A 15,152-nucleotide genomic window follows, 5' to 3' on the forward strand; every position below is an offset into this window, starting at 1 on the left:
GCTGAAACTATGTTCAAAGTACTAAGATCTTATATTCAGAGTACAGTTTGGCCGATTAAGCCCCCAAGACGACCTCAAATGGAAAAATGATCTACACATGTTGTCTTCGTCTCGTCGAAACGATCAATTTTGATATAAAAATCATCCAAATCCGAGTTCGTATGCAAAAATTAGAGCAGTCAGAGTGCAGCCCTGTCACGAGATGAGATGTGGCGCGGCCCACCAGACACATGTCTGATGGGTAGCGCAAGGGAATAACTTGTTTTGTGCGACCGATTTGACCCTCAAGATGACCTCTGATCAAAAAACTTCAACATGAAAGTTGTTTGTCTCGTCGAAACGGTCAAGATTGCTTTTGGGCTCATTTTCATCCGGGATCGTTTACCACCACAAAAAAGACCCGCAAGGTGCAGCCAGTTTAAATCGGACAGTTTTGAAAAGTTCGGATAAAACCAATCCGAATTTGACTAGGGTTTTGGACGTGAATCCAAGCCTTTTCCTTGCACGGGAAGTCCAGCCGCCTCTTATATATCTAAGGAGTGACGGCCGATTGAACAACACACAATCGATCAATTCATCTACCACTTTTTATCTTTTATCTTTTCTCCTTAACCCTAGTTCTTCTTTCTCGTTCTTCATCCGTTCTTGTTGCAGGGCGGCGAACCTCGAGGCCCTAGGGGCGATCAGGTCGACCTAGGGCAGCCCATAGCCGCCGCGCGCCCTGACGGGGTCCCTCCCGGGCGCGTGGGGTTTCGGGTCATCAAAAGCGCCCGCCGGATTGCCTGCGTACGGCGCTTTCAGACGGGTCTCCTTCGACGTGAGCTGCGGTGCATCACCCCGGTGTCGAAGGTACACGGTGACATGTTCATGTGCGAACACATACCTGCGACAAATAATTCGGAACAAAGAGGGTATAACCAACATCTCATTCTGCTTCAATGATGTACCAATCACATCATTAATAATTTGAAAACATGTTAACTGCATTAATCATAATGAGGAAAGACATTAAATACATTAAACACAACTAATCTTGGAATCAACATTAATTATGATTAGTTTTGCAAATAATATTACTGTCAAACCGAACGTGAGTGCACGTACACGATTACTAGTTCTTCCTAACAGCACAGTTCTTACTTGCTTGGAAATGAATAGAAGAGGGACCCCCTATTATTCAGGCTTCTGTAATTATTATTATTTGCATCGGGCAAAATTTTGGACCGCTAGATATGGCCACAAACAGATGCGCACTGCGGCCAGCAACGCTCCTGTATGCCCCGCCGCACTCCTCCCTACCACCATGGCGTCATGCTGCCTCTGTCCCGATCATCCCTCTAAACCACCCCTTTCTCCGACGAACGCCGGCACCGACCCCCTACCCAGAGTCAACCTTCGAACTTCCTTTCGCGGTTCTCACTCATCCACGGCTAGCACTCGCCGCCGAGACCACAGACGGCAACGACCTTCCCATCTCGTGCTGAGGGCAGAGCAGAAAAGTGACCGAAGCGTCAAAAATTTTCAGGCACATGACGTTTAGCAAATGCGATACAAGAGCTTTGAGTACTTTTGCAAAGAAAAAAAATCAATGGTAACAAGCACGTGAAAGAATCACATCAGGCACATGATGTGATATGAAACTCTCACTGTGAGTAGCAGCTACTTAAAGCTGTAAGTCATAAGAAAAATACATCCATATATGACATGTCCATCAATCCAAATGTTAACGAAACCAGAAACCTAGACATAAAGGTCACTCCGGTTTGCTCTATGTGAGATAATCCAGACTAGCTGTAACGGAAATTGAGAATGGGACCGTAAAAATCAGGTCCCAAGAAGCAATGACAAAATCGGGCGAGACGCTACTTTTCTAGTGCCGTCAACCACTATCCACACTTGGCCGATTAGTTAATGGGAAGAACTGTCATGGAGTATGAGCAGAGGGGCCACTCTTCATTGCCTGGACTGTTCCTTCTTGGCCTGTCTCCACAGTATCTTCATGTTTGCTCCTGTAACAAGAGTGGAAAACATAAGAATCTGAAGACGTCTAATTCAGTAATGATATCTATGAAGGACAGACAGTTTTGGAATGGCTTCCCAATATATCTGCATCAGGGTTAATAAGATTAGTAAGACAACTGAATGGAACCCATGAAAATCTCCATATATCTGCATCTAGGATATCCTCAAGAACAATGTTCTAGCACATGTATGCTTGCATGGAGCAAATAATTACACAATCTTCATCATAGAACACAAACACCATTTCCCAGACACTGGTCAATACTTCCTCCGTTCCAAAATATTTGCAGAGGAAGTAATTATCAACTTCTGCTTCAGCCAGAAGTCTAATTTTTCTCTGTTTTTAGGAACATATGTGATTCTTCTTTGCATGACTTAAAAATGTTTGATATTGTCCTATTAAAAGCTGCATGCTGCTAAACAACCATGACTGTACCTTAGGTGCATTTTGCTGCAGCCCACCGGAACCCTTTTCTGTTGGTTGTGACAACCAACGAGGCTTGATCTCATCCACCAGCTCGGAGCATCATGGAATGATGTACACAGGTTCTACAAAAAAGAGGTTAGTGGAGCATGCCATGGTCCATAAATGAGCTTACCTGCACAAACAATGACCTACCAATGCAAGTCTGAAAAAAAGTATTTGTGCATTCTGTTTTGTCGAGCCATTGACTACAGCCTGTGCATACTACAGGCATCAAATATCGTCCTGACGATTTCTACAACCTACTCCCCCAAGTTTCAAGAACCTATTGCATTCATATGTTATGACAGCAAGACATTTCATCAATGCCCCTTTTCCCTATTATACTATTGTACAATTGTAAGAGCAAAACTATATGTGTAGCTCTAGTGTGATTTTCCATCTTAAGAGTCTAATGCCCTGCATAAAGATCCATATCAACTTATTAATGAACGGGGAAAGGAAGGCATATAATTCATACAATACACAAAGAAATCGAGCTTTCGAAGATTGTTGGTTGCCTAGATTACATAGATCCAAACTGTTTTGAAGCAATAGCTTGGCTTTGTTTTTCCTCCAAGCATCATGAGAAACAAAAATCCGCAATTTTTAGCATCATATTGTCATCTAGAAATATGTTTGCAGGTCTAAGGTCTAAGCGAACAATATATCTCTTGTGAAGATAATGTAAACCCTCGCAAATTCCTTGATTATTTGATAGCGCTCTCTACATGCAGACCCATGCATCTTGAATCTACAAAGAAGAGAAGAACGTTAATTTTTTAAGAAAGTTAAGTCAATCAATCTTTCAAGTTGATAGATAATAGACAGCATACTTGTTACATAGGCATGTAGATTCGCCTAGGTAGACATGCAACGCAGAGCAATCATCTGCCTTTTTTTGTATTTTGGTCTTTCCTTGTGAGTCAACACAATATCCAATAGATCATACTATATTTTTGCTCTTATTTTTTATCATGCATTGCAATTGTCCCATGCCACACAATTTCTGCAATTATCACAAATCTTGTCAACACCGGCTGAAGTTTTAAGATAAACTATAGTTATAACCATGAGAGTTTTAAGTTATCATACCTCAATGAAGAGAATCTCAATGGACAAAGCGCTATGAAATAATCAAGGGAATTTGTGAGGGTTTGCATTATCTCCACAAGATTCATATTCTCCAATTAGACCTCAAACCTGCAAATATATTGCTTGATGACAACATGGTGCCAAAAATTGCAGATTTTGGTCTCTCAAGATGCTTTGAAGAAAAGCAAAGCCAGGCCTGCTATTACTTCAAAACTGTCAGGATCTATGAAAGCGTTTTGAGCTTTCATCAACTAACACGCACTGCAGCTCATTTCTCGTGGATCTGAAAGTTAAACAAGATGAGAAGTATTAGTTATGAAGTTACTATCCCAACTAATCATCATAAATGGCAAAATTACAGACTCTTATGCTCACATAAAAAACATTGGTACATAGATTTCTCTATAAAGAACGAAAAAAATCTTAGATACACTTTATTAGGATGAAGATGTGAAACACTCTTACACCCACATGTAAAACTTTGGTAGATAAGTTTCTAGAAAAGTAAAACTTCATAGATACAGTTCATTAGGATAAATATGTGAGACGATAAGTCTCGGTAAATTCCGACAATATTGTCCACACAGACACAAGCGAAGGGAGTATATGGCTACTGATAAATCCACCTTGCCCACCGCTACTCGACCTACTGACGCGCTTGACAACATGGATAAAAAAATACTATGAACATAGATCTACGACGATGAAAAGTAATCAGTACGAGCAGCTTGTAAGTTCAGAAGCTACTACGATGATATATATGACGGGAAGAGCATATGCAAGAGCGACACAAAACAAATCATCGGAAGAAACTTCTGCCAAGAGGGGGCAAGACGGGGGTTACCTAGGGGAGGCCTGCTGCCTACGAGCTTCAGATCTGGTGAGAGCTCGTGAGGTCGAGAGGGTACTCTTATAAAGGAAAACGAGCCTCAGATCTGGATCCGGCGTCAGAATAAAGATGAGATTTACACCCCTGACGATGCCTTTAATTATGCGGGAATCCAGCTGGTTGGTCTGCTTTTAACGTACCTGCTGACAAAGTCCACTCTCTACGCACGGACCGAAAGATGCCCACCCTCCCTTCGTTGGAAATGGTCACGGCATCGCACGCTGGGTAAAATGTAAACTTCTTTTTTTTTTACCGGAAATACAGGTATAGGCACTTGATCAAGAGCATCTCCCGATTTGTTGAAAAAATTGGAGTGTTTTTTATTAGATGCACAAATATACGAAGGATATCCCCTGCACTAAGAGCATCTCCATTCATTCGGCCCCCAGCACAGCAGCAGGCGCTATTTCAGGCCATCACCCGGCGCTTTTTAGGTCCTGGGTGTGATCTAGGCCCCAGTCACGCTTCTAGGGGCCGCCCCAAGACATTTAAATTCAAACTTCGCATTTCCCGCTACCAAAAAAGGCCACAAGTCCGGCGATCAGCGCCACAAGTCCGGCGCTCAGCATGCCACAGTTCGGCGATCAAATGGCATAAAAGTTCGGCGTTCAAAAGGAAGGATGCGTAGGCAATTCATCAAACGGAGGCACCGTCCAGCGCCGCGTCCAGTGGCGTCAGACTCGCGGGAATCGACGTGCACGGGCTGGTCAGCGCCGGCGGCATTGGGGTCGAAGTGGGAGCTGGCGCCGCCGTCGACGTCATCTGGTTCAGGATGAGGCCACGCTTCGCCAGGTACCACGCCTTGACCTACTCGTCCATCGCCGACATGTCCGCCCCCCCCCCACATCAGGAAAGTCAGGTCGGTGTTCCTCTTCTTTGCGGCAACATTGATCCGGAGCAGGTCGAGCTTGACGGCATTGTTCGTCATCAACGCCGACCATCGCGCCTCGGTTTTCTCTTCCCTCTTGGCGGCCCGAATCTGCACGTCAGCGATGCAATGCTCGATGGACTCGTGCACACGCGCGGTAGCCGACTCGACGTGTTTCGCCGACTTGGCCTTTTTGTTGTCGTCCGGGCGCCCGTCGGCCGCGCCTGGCGTCGGCGTGTCCGGCTTGTACGTCTCCTTGGCCTTGGCGAGGGTGCGTCGGACTTTCGTCCACTTCTCGCACTTCTCGATCTGGGAGAACACGTGGGAGGTACTTGAAATCTTGGTCGATGTTGCTGTCCTGCCGAAACATGGCAAACATCCGGACCATCTGCGCCGAGGAACAAGTGTCGGCGACGCACGCGCACGGCGAAAATGAGCGAGAGATCGGTGGCATACCTGACACTCGATGTTGGCGCCGCTCTCCAGGCGAGCCGCAATCTCCTCGACGACCCCATGCCATTTGTTGCACGCCATTTGGATGAGCCCCCAATGGTTCGCCATGGCCTTCGAGCCGCTGCATGTGGACGCCGGCGAAGTACGGGTCGACCAGTTTGCGCTCATCGAACTCCGACTTGACGCGCTCCCAGTACGTGCCGGCGCTCTGGTTCATGCCAGTGATCGGGTCGAGGCAGGCAATCTTCCATGCTTCGGCGAGGCACTCGTCTTCTTTGGACGTCCACTTGACGCGGCTCGCCGGTCCTGGCCGCGCGTTTCTTCTTTTTTCCTCTCCTCGCTGTAGCGGGCATCGGCTCCTCCTCCTCCTCTAGCTCCTCCTCGTCATAGTCGAGCTCGTCATCCATGTCGCCATTGAGGTCCATCGTATCTTCTTGGGCATTGAAGCCGGGGGAGGCGCCTGCGGCAGCCGAGCCGGTCGTGATGATGTCATCCATGTCAGCCTCTGTTGCGTCGGGGTTGCCGAGATGCGACGACGAGCCTTGTGAGAAGAGCCCACCACGGCGCAAAGGCGGCGTCGGGGAGGATGTGTAAGCCGGCGGGGAGTAGGTTTACGGGGGGTACTGGACGCGGCGAATGCGGGCGATGGCGTGCGCTGGGCGGGATGGCCATGTGAAAAGGTGATGTTGGGGTTGAACCCGTCATGCGCGTCACCGTCGGCGTAGCCAGGCGAGGGCGCACAGCCCCAGGGAGATGTCGAGAAGCCAACTGGCGACTCGACGCTCTGCTGGCTCCAGGGAGTGTGCGGGCCGTGGCCGGGCGGATTCATCATCCCCGCGTGAGAAGCCTCTGCATGTTCCGCCGCGCGATTTGCCTGCTCCGCCACGGCAGCCACCGCCACTGCCGCCGCCTTGTCTTGGGCCTTCTTGGCGTTGAGCCTGTTCCGCCGGTCGGTGGTGACAGCCTCCTGGTGCTGAACCTCCACCTTCCAGTCGGCGTTTGACATGCCCGGGGGTTTGGACGGCGACGCCCTCTCCTTCCTCTGCTTCGGCCGGGCAGCGCTGACATCGGTAGCAGCGCGATGAAGGAAATATGCCCTAGATGCAATAATAAAGTTGTTATTTATATTTCTTTATATCATGATAAATTTTTATTATTCATGCTGGAATTGTATTAACCGGAAACTTAGTACATGTGTGAATACATAGACAAACAGAGTGTCCCTAGTATGCCTCTACTAGACTAGCTCGTTAATCAAAGATGGCTAAGTTTCCTAGCCATAGACATGTGTTGTCATTTGATGAATGGGATCACATGATTAGAGAATGATGTGATGGACTAGACCCATCCGTTAGCTTAGCACTATGATCGTTTAGTTTATTGTTATTGCTCTCTCCATAACTTATACATGTTCCTATGACTATGAGATTATGCAACTCTTGAATACCGGAGGAACACTTAGTGTGCTATCAAACATCACAACGTAACTGGGTAATCATAAAGATGCTCTACAGGTGTCTCCGATGGTGTTTGTTGAGTTGGCATAGATCGAAATTAGAATTTGTCACTCCGATTGTCGGAGAGGTATCACTGGGCCCTCTTGGTAATGCACATCACTATGAGCCTTGCAAGCAATGTGACTAATGAGTTAGTTACATGATGATGCATTATGGAACGAGTAAAGAGACTTGCCGGTAACGAGATTGAACTAGGTATGATGATACCGACGATCGAATCTCGGGCAAGTAACATACCGATGACAAAGGGAACAACGTATGTTGTTATGCGGTTTGACCGATAAAGATCTTCGTAGAATATGTAGGAGCCAATATGAGCATCCAGGTTCCGCTATTGGTAATTGACCGGAGATGAGTGTCGGAGTAATGGGCCACGGGTAGGCTAACCCGAGCCCCAGAACCTTTCAAGACATCGGGGCAGGCTGCGCTCCTCAAGATCCCAGGACACAGAGCCGCCTTTAGAGAAGTCGGCGGCAAGGCAACCGACTAGCCACTCGCGGCCGAGTCCCAGGAACGACTTCAGGATAAGCCGACTCCTGACTGCCGACTTCCCAAGAAGCCGACCTTGGGGAGTCGGACCGCGACTCCAACAGACCCCATATCCTCATCGGGAGGGACAGGACCGGGAGTGGCTACAGTAAAGCCCGCTCCCGCCCCTTACCAGGGGCAGGCATGGCCACAGCACGCCGTACCCGGGGAGATCTCCGTGCGGCGTGGCACTGTTGCCGTGCTGGCCCTGACATCAGCACCGAAGGACCGAATCCTGCGCCCACGACGGCTTGTCTGTATGACCCTGGGGCGGCGGGTCCCACCAGCCAGTGGGACCCCAGGAGATGGCAAGTGCGCCACCAGTCGGCCCCCGGGAGTCGGCCAGACCCTCCCCCGGGGCCCACGCGCCATTAATCAGATGTGACGGAGAGTGACAATAGTGATCGCCCGCCAGGCGGCGGGGCTGTTGCCACGACTCCATGACCAAGCCCGCGTCATCAGAAGCACGACTACAGTAATCAGCAGCCGGTAAGACCCGTCCGCGGCGGACGCGGCCTGTCGGCTCCGTACCTAGCCAGTCGGCGGGCCCCAGCAGTCGGCGGAGAAGACGGAGGCCGGAGGCACTGACGGCTGGGCCCGCGTCCAGCCGGATTATCATTGTATCCCTGGGGGGTAGGCCTATATAAACCCCCCAGTGCACCCATGCAAAAGGTTGGAATCCGTTAGCTCTAGACCAGATCATATAGGAGGGAGAGAGCTAGCCTTGCCCTCTCCTACCTCCAGGAAACAGCTCAAGGAGCAATCGTGTAAACACTTTGCCATAGTGATCATGCGGAGACCCCGTAGAGCAGGAGTAGGGGTATTATCTCCCCGGAGAGCCCTAAAGCTGGGTAAGATTCGCCGGCGTGCATGTCTACGCCTCATCCCGTTTCCAGGCACCGGCGACGTTCTACTCGCCCCCACCATGATAAGCCATCCTTTGGCATATGTCGCACCCAACCCCCGACAATGAGTCTCGGTCATGTCTACATAGTTCTCGAACCCGTAGGGTCCGCACGCTTAACGTCAAGCCAAGATCTTTCCAAGAAGGCGACCTTGTGCTCCGGCTGATCCAGCGAACAGCCGGCCAGCACAAGCTGTCGGCACCTTGGGAAGGCCCTTTCATCATCAGCAAAGTGCTGGGCAACGACTCCTACCTGATTGACGCTCAGAAGCCCCGAGCACGCAAGAGGGACGACTCCAGCAAAGAGACAAAGCGGCCATGGAATGCAAATCTCCTCCGAAGATTTTACAGTTGATGCAGTATGTACCACTCTACCTTTTGTATTAAAGTACCAAGACTTCGGGCCCCCCGAGACGAGCTCGGGGACTGCCCTCTTTTGTCTATATGATAAAAGTTATGCCTACGGGTATGTTACTCTTTGATTGCCGCTGGGCACCGGGCTCGACAGGTCGGCCCGGGGACTTGCCGCCTTGCACTATGAAATGCTTCCTGCAGCCGGACAAGTAGTGTGTGACGCCTAAGCCGACTCCTGTCAGAAGCCGCAGCTTGCAGAGCGACTGTACGGTGGGCAAGAGTAAGGTAGAATGGGCGTTCACATAAAAATGGCTAAGGACTCAAAGCATAGAACATAGCTTAAAGCCGGCTTCCAGCCTTCCTTTTTTCTTTTCGCAAACCGACTATTAAGCAGTCGGCTCACCGCCTTCTATTCAACTTGCTAAAAAACTCTAAAACGGCTAAGTACTTGCCTTCCCAAAGTAGCCAAGCATTTGATCCAACGGCAGTCCGCAGAGCGGCTGTCCGACTGGCAAGACAGGCAACTAAGGGAAAGCGGCAAAGGAAAAAAGCCAAAAGAGCAATGAGCAAGAAAAGATAGAATTCGGATAAATATTTACATAGCATAGGCCCTTGGTCGAATCTTCGGGCAGAAATTCAAAATACACCCCGCGGGTGGAATTGTGCAAATTAACAAGTTCTTCAAAGACTACTAAAGCAGATAAAATAAAGATAAGGCGGCAGCCTAAGATGCCGCAGACGGATTCGGAGGTTCGGAGGAGACGACGGCGTCAGGCGTTGGGGCGGCCGGCTGGGCAGTCTCGGCTCGATCGCTCCCGGCGGTAGTCGGCTCGGTCGCACGCGGCTCGTTGCTGGAGGCACGGTCGAGCTGAGGCTGGCCGTCTGCTCCATCTTCTGGTTCTTCCGTCTCGCCTCTGTCCTCCGCCTCGCCTTCCTCCTCGGCGCTGGAACCGATCACCTCCGCCGAGTCCTCGCCGTAGTCTGGGTTCATCCCAAACCACTCTGGCGGTACCTCCTCGCCGTCTTCGGACCACTCGGGGACGAAGATGCTGGTGTCGGTGTACTCGGCAATCACCGCAGCATGCTTGACGAGGGCGTCTTCCGCAGTTGCTAGCTCCGGCTGGGCCTCTGACCGGAGTGTGGCCAGCCGGTCTAGGTCCAGCCCCGGATACCACGCCTTGACGAACTCCAAGGCCCGGCGCGCTCCAGCTCAGGCCGAGGAACCTTTCCAGGCTTCAAGACGACCAGCCACGACCTCCAGCCAGTCGGCAGTCCGACTGGGGGTGCGCGGAGCCTGTATGTTCGGCCACAGGGCAGCAATCGCCTGGGCGCCAACACGTTGAAGCCGGCGCAGCATCCGGTGAGTCGGCCGAAGGCGAGCCTCGATGCTCGGGATATGCTCATCAAGGGTTCGGGGGGCGTCGGCGGCGATCTCTGCACCTTCCGCCCTCCGACGTTCACGGTCAGCCTCGATGGTTTGGATGGCGGCCTGCGAGTGCCCAGGGAAGAAGTCTGCCAAGACGGAAGAAACGAAGAAACAAGTCAAAAACCGGGAGTCGGCATGATTTATAATCGGCAGCTCGAAGAAAGAAAGTAAAGAAACTCACCATCAACAATGTCTTCAATCTCATGGAAGCCGGAGGCCAGCATTGCCTCTTTGTCAGTCCAGGAGGAGCGCTCGCTCGCGAACTCGGCCAGGAGGGCGGTTTCCGCCTCTTCCGCCTCCTTCTGCGTCTTCGCAAGCAGCTCCCTCTGCTCTGCCAATTGAGTGGCCAGCAGATCGCGCTCCATGGCGAGCTTGCTGCACTCCTCCCCCTTGGCGCGCAACGCGAAGTTGGTTTCGCTCAGCTGCTGTTGAAGAACAATGTTGGCTTCTGAAGAGAAGGAAGAAAGAAGGCATTAAGTCATCAGTAAAGAAGGTCGCCGGGGAGATCCGGCCCGACTGCTCAGCAGTAGGCCCAAATCTCGGGGACTACAGCCCGCGGGTGCGCCAGTGCGCCCCCGCAAAGAAGAAAACGGACTCACTCTGGCTCTCCGACAAGTCGGTGGTCCGCTTGCCCAGCTCTTCAATGTTGCAGTTGAAGGCAGTAACACGGAGGTTGTGGTAGTCCTGCGATAAATATTTCAGACAAAAGTGAGTACCCGGAAGTCACCAATTGGAGTTCCGGGCCGCCTACTTAGCAGCCGGCCCGAAACTCGGGGACTACACCCAGTGGGTGCGCTGGCGCGCCCCCACAGAGAGGAACAAGAAAAAAATAGGACCAAAGAGAAAGCATACCCGGACGGCTGCTCGCGACGCCAGGTATGCCTTGGTGCAATTCTGGATCACGTCGCCCTCAGCTCGCAGCTTCGTCTGGACGTCCAGAAGCGCCTGGTTCAGCGGCCCTGTACCGCCTCCTCGCACCCACCCAATGAGCGCGGCGCTTGTCGCTTCGGCGTCCGGGATCGCTGAGCTGGCGGTGCCGGTCTCCAGGGGGCGTGGCGCCGAAGTCGCCTTCTCAAGACGGCGGCGCGTTGGCGAGCCGACTTGAAGGAGTAGCCTCGCCACGGCCTCATCTTCAGTCGGCGGCACCGGCAGGTCCGCCGGCTGTTCGCCTTGCGCGCCCCCAGACGGCGGCGGAGGTGGCGGCGGAACGATCACGTCCGGTGTGGAGGAGTCGCCGCCTTCCCTCTCCAGGATGGGGTTCTCACCGTCGGCTTCCCCAGTCTGCCCCGTGAACTCCGGAGGCGGCGGCGCAGAGTTCAGCGGGGTGACGAACACCGCCGATTGGCGGTGCGCGGCCTCCTCGGCCTGCCGCTGCGTCACGGCGACGGCTTCGGCGTCGAGCAGTTTCTTCTTGGCGGAGGCCTCCGCCTTATCGGCCTCCACCTTCTCCAGGCGGGCGGCCTCTTCCTCGTTGCGCTTCTCCTGCGCATTCCGCTCCATCGCCTCCCGGAGGTCGGCAGCGGGGTCAATCCGCCGAGTGGAGGCGGACGTCTCCGCTGACCCCATGACGGAGGCGGCGACGACCCTCTCAAGAGTGAGGGGAGCCCTGAAGCAAGGGAAGCAAGTAAAAGACTCAGACAAAGCCACAAAGATAGAATAAAGCGTCGAGACGGAATACTCACGCGAAGACCAGTGGCGGCTTCTTCACTTCCTTACGGAAGCGGATGGCCTTTGCAGCCGCCTCGTCCCGCCGGGTCGCCGCAGCCGAACTCTTGGGCTTCTTCGATCGACTGCCGAACAAGGTCGGCACGGCCCTACGCTTCTTCCCGCCACCTGGAGCACCCGGCGCGGCAAAAGAGCCCGCGCCGGGGTGGCTGGCTCCTGGCCGATGGCGGGGGGCGACCTCCTCCTCCTCATCGGGCCAGTCCTCTAGGCTGGCCCCGAGCCGCGGGCCGCCTCCTCCCTCCGCGTCGTCTTCCAAAGCCACCGCTCCCAGATCGGGGTCGTCTATGTCGCTCTCTGGCCAGTCGGCAAGGAACTCGCGGGCCGGCCCTGTGGTGCCGGCTGGTGGATGGAGGAGGGGATTCTGACCAAAGCCGACTGGTCAGGCCGCACAAAACAAACTCGGCAAGAAAGAAGACAATCCAAAGAAAGAAAGAAAAGGCAACTCACTGTGGGTGGGGGGTTGGCGCGGGAGTACGGCTCCTTGCCAAACCGCCAGTCCTCCAGGAGCTTGCTATCCGAGAGGTAGTTCACCATGTAGGCCACCTTCTCGTGAGGCATGTCCTTGGTGCACATCCGACTCGGGTCACGGTGCCCGCTCATTTGGCATATCATGTGGGGGCGACCTTGGAGCAGGAGAACTCGGCGCGCCACGAAGGCGGCCAGCAGGTCTGGACCAGTCAAGCCCTCCGACTGCGCCAGCACTCGGAGTCGTGCGACGGCACCGGCTCCCGTAGGCGTCAGCGACTTGGCCCGGTACGACCAGTTGGGCAGTCTCCCAGCCGGCGGGCCGGATTCGAAAGCCGGCAGGTTGACCCAATCGCCCCTCGCAAAGACGCTCTTGACGTAGAAGTACGATCGCTGCCACATCTTCATCGACTTTATCAACTTGATGGTGGGGAAGGGGTTGTCGGCTCCCGATCTCCGCCCGGCGATGAACGCGCCGCATTGAGCCGGCATGCCTGCAGCCTGGGTGCCGAGCTTGGAGTAGAAGAACTCCCCCTAGAGCTCGAGGGTGGGGAGGACTCTTTGGAAGCCTTCGCACAAGGCCACGAAGGCGGATAGCAGCACCACCGTGTTGGGCGTGAGGTAGTGCGGCTGGAGGCCGTAGAACTCCAGAAAAGAGTGGAAGAAGCTGCTCGCCGGCTGCCGCAATCCGCGCAGGCAGTGCGAGCGGAAGATGACCCGCTCGCCCTCCTCCGGCGCTGGGGAAATCTCCTCCCTCGGTGCAAGACGCACCCGCACGTAATCTTCGACGGGGAGCCGACGAGTCTTGCGAAGGAACTCGATGTGGTCGTCGTGAACTTCTGAGCTGTCCCAGGTGCCGGAACGCACCGAGGGAGGCGCGGCGGCAGAAGAAGAACTCATTGTGAGCTGATCGCCGCGGCATTCGTCAAAGCTTGGGTGCATGGCGGGGCGAGGGAGAAGAAGAAGGAGAAGAGCAAGGAGTAGTGGGAAGGAGGGGCGCGCGTGCTCTGCCGCGCCCCCCTCCTCCCCCTACTTATAGCCTCATGGGCTGCGAAGCCGAGGGGGCGGTCGTGGGATTTACTGCGCCCACGACCCCACGACCCCCACGTTTCCGCGACAAAGTTACTGCATGCAGTAACTTCACAAGAATCCCAACCGGCCGCACAGGCCACAGCGGATCCGCTCAAGCGCCGAGGCGCGGTAATGGCGGGCCCCTCCTACGGGCCTGTCCCGTCATGCACGTAGGCTGGCAGATTGGCCTGGCCGCGCGTTGCCACGTGACGGGCCCGGAACGGGCGGCGGCCTGGAAGCTTAGCCAGCATGCTACTTGGATCTCGCCATGACGTTCGAAATACTGTGCAAGTCAGAGTTGGGCGGGCACCATGTGTCGAGCACCCGGAAAGAGAAACTGCTGAGGCTTCTCGGCCGATCGTCCGCGGCGCCTCATCAGCTTCGGGGACTACTGTCGGAGTAATGGGCCATGGGTAGGCTAACCCGAGCCCTAGAACCTTTCAAGACATCGGGGCAGGCTGCACCCCTGAAGATCCCAGGACACGGAGCTGCCTTTAGAGAAGTCGGCGGCAAGGCAACCGACTAGCCACTCGCGGCCGAGTCCCGGGAACGACTTCAGGATAAGCCGACTCCTGACTACCGACTTCCCAAGAAGCCAACCTTGGGGAGTCGGACCGCGACTCCAACAAACCCCATATCCTCATCGGGAGGGACAGGACCGGGAGTGGCTATAGTAAAGCCCGCTCCCGCCCCTTACCAGGGGCAGGCATGGCCACAGCACGCCGTACCCGGGGAGATCTCCGTGCGGCGTGGCACTGTTGCCGTGCCGGCCCTGACATCAGCACCGAAGGACCGAATCCTGCGCCCACGACGACTTGTCTGTAAGACCCTGGGGCGGCGGGTCCCACCTGCCAGTGGGACCCTAGGAGATGGCAAGTGCGCCACCAGTCGGCCCCCGAGAGTCGGCCAGACCCTCCCTCGGGGCCCACGCGCCATTAACCAGATGTGACGGAGAGTGGCAATAGTGATCCCCCACCAGGCGGCGGGGCTATTGCCACGACTCCATGACCAAGCCCACGTCATCAGAAGCACGGCTACAGTAATCAGCAGCCGGCAAGACCCGCCCGCGGCGGACGCGGCCTGTCAGCTCCGTACCTAGCCAGTCGGCGGGCCCCAGTAGTCAGCGGAGAAGACGGAGGCCGAAGGCACTGACGGCTGGGCCCGCGTCCAGCCGGATTACCATTGTACCCGTGGGGGTAGGCCTATATAAACCCCCCAGGGCACCCATGCAAAAGGTTGGAATCCATTAGCTCTAGACCAGATCATATAGGAGGGAGAGAGCTAGCCTTGCCCTCTCCTACCTCCAGGAAACAGCTCAAGGAGCAATCGTGTAAACACTTTGCCATAGTGATCATGCGGAGACCCCGTAGAG

The 15,152-nt window shown here is 54.1% G+C and overlaps 1 long non-coding RNA gene across 1 annotated transcript; it reads right to left on the minus strand.

Annotated features, from left to right (window-relative positions):
• Nucleotides 1–1,603: 1,603 nt before the first annotated feature.
• Nucleotides 1,604–4,604, minus strand: LOC125550903 (uncharacterized). Its single transcript, XR_007302017.2, has 5 exons — nt 4,425–4,604; nt 3,581–3,863; nt 3,322–3,494; nt 2,459–3,239; nt 1,604–2,009 (listed from the first exon to the last, which is right to left on the minus strand). It is a non-coding gene; the product is annotated as an uncharacterized LOC125550903 (long non-coding RNA).
• Between the last annotated feature and the right edge of the window lie 10,548 nt (nt 4,605–15,152).

This window comes from Triticum urartu, chromosome 4A (assembly GCF_056163025.1).
Source record: "Triticum urartu cultivar PI428250 chromosome 4A, HENAU_Tu73, whole genome shotgun sequence".
Lineage (NCBI taxonomy): Eukaryota > Viridiplantae > Streptophyta > Magnoliopsida > Poales > Poaceae > Triticum > Triticum urartu.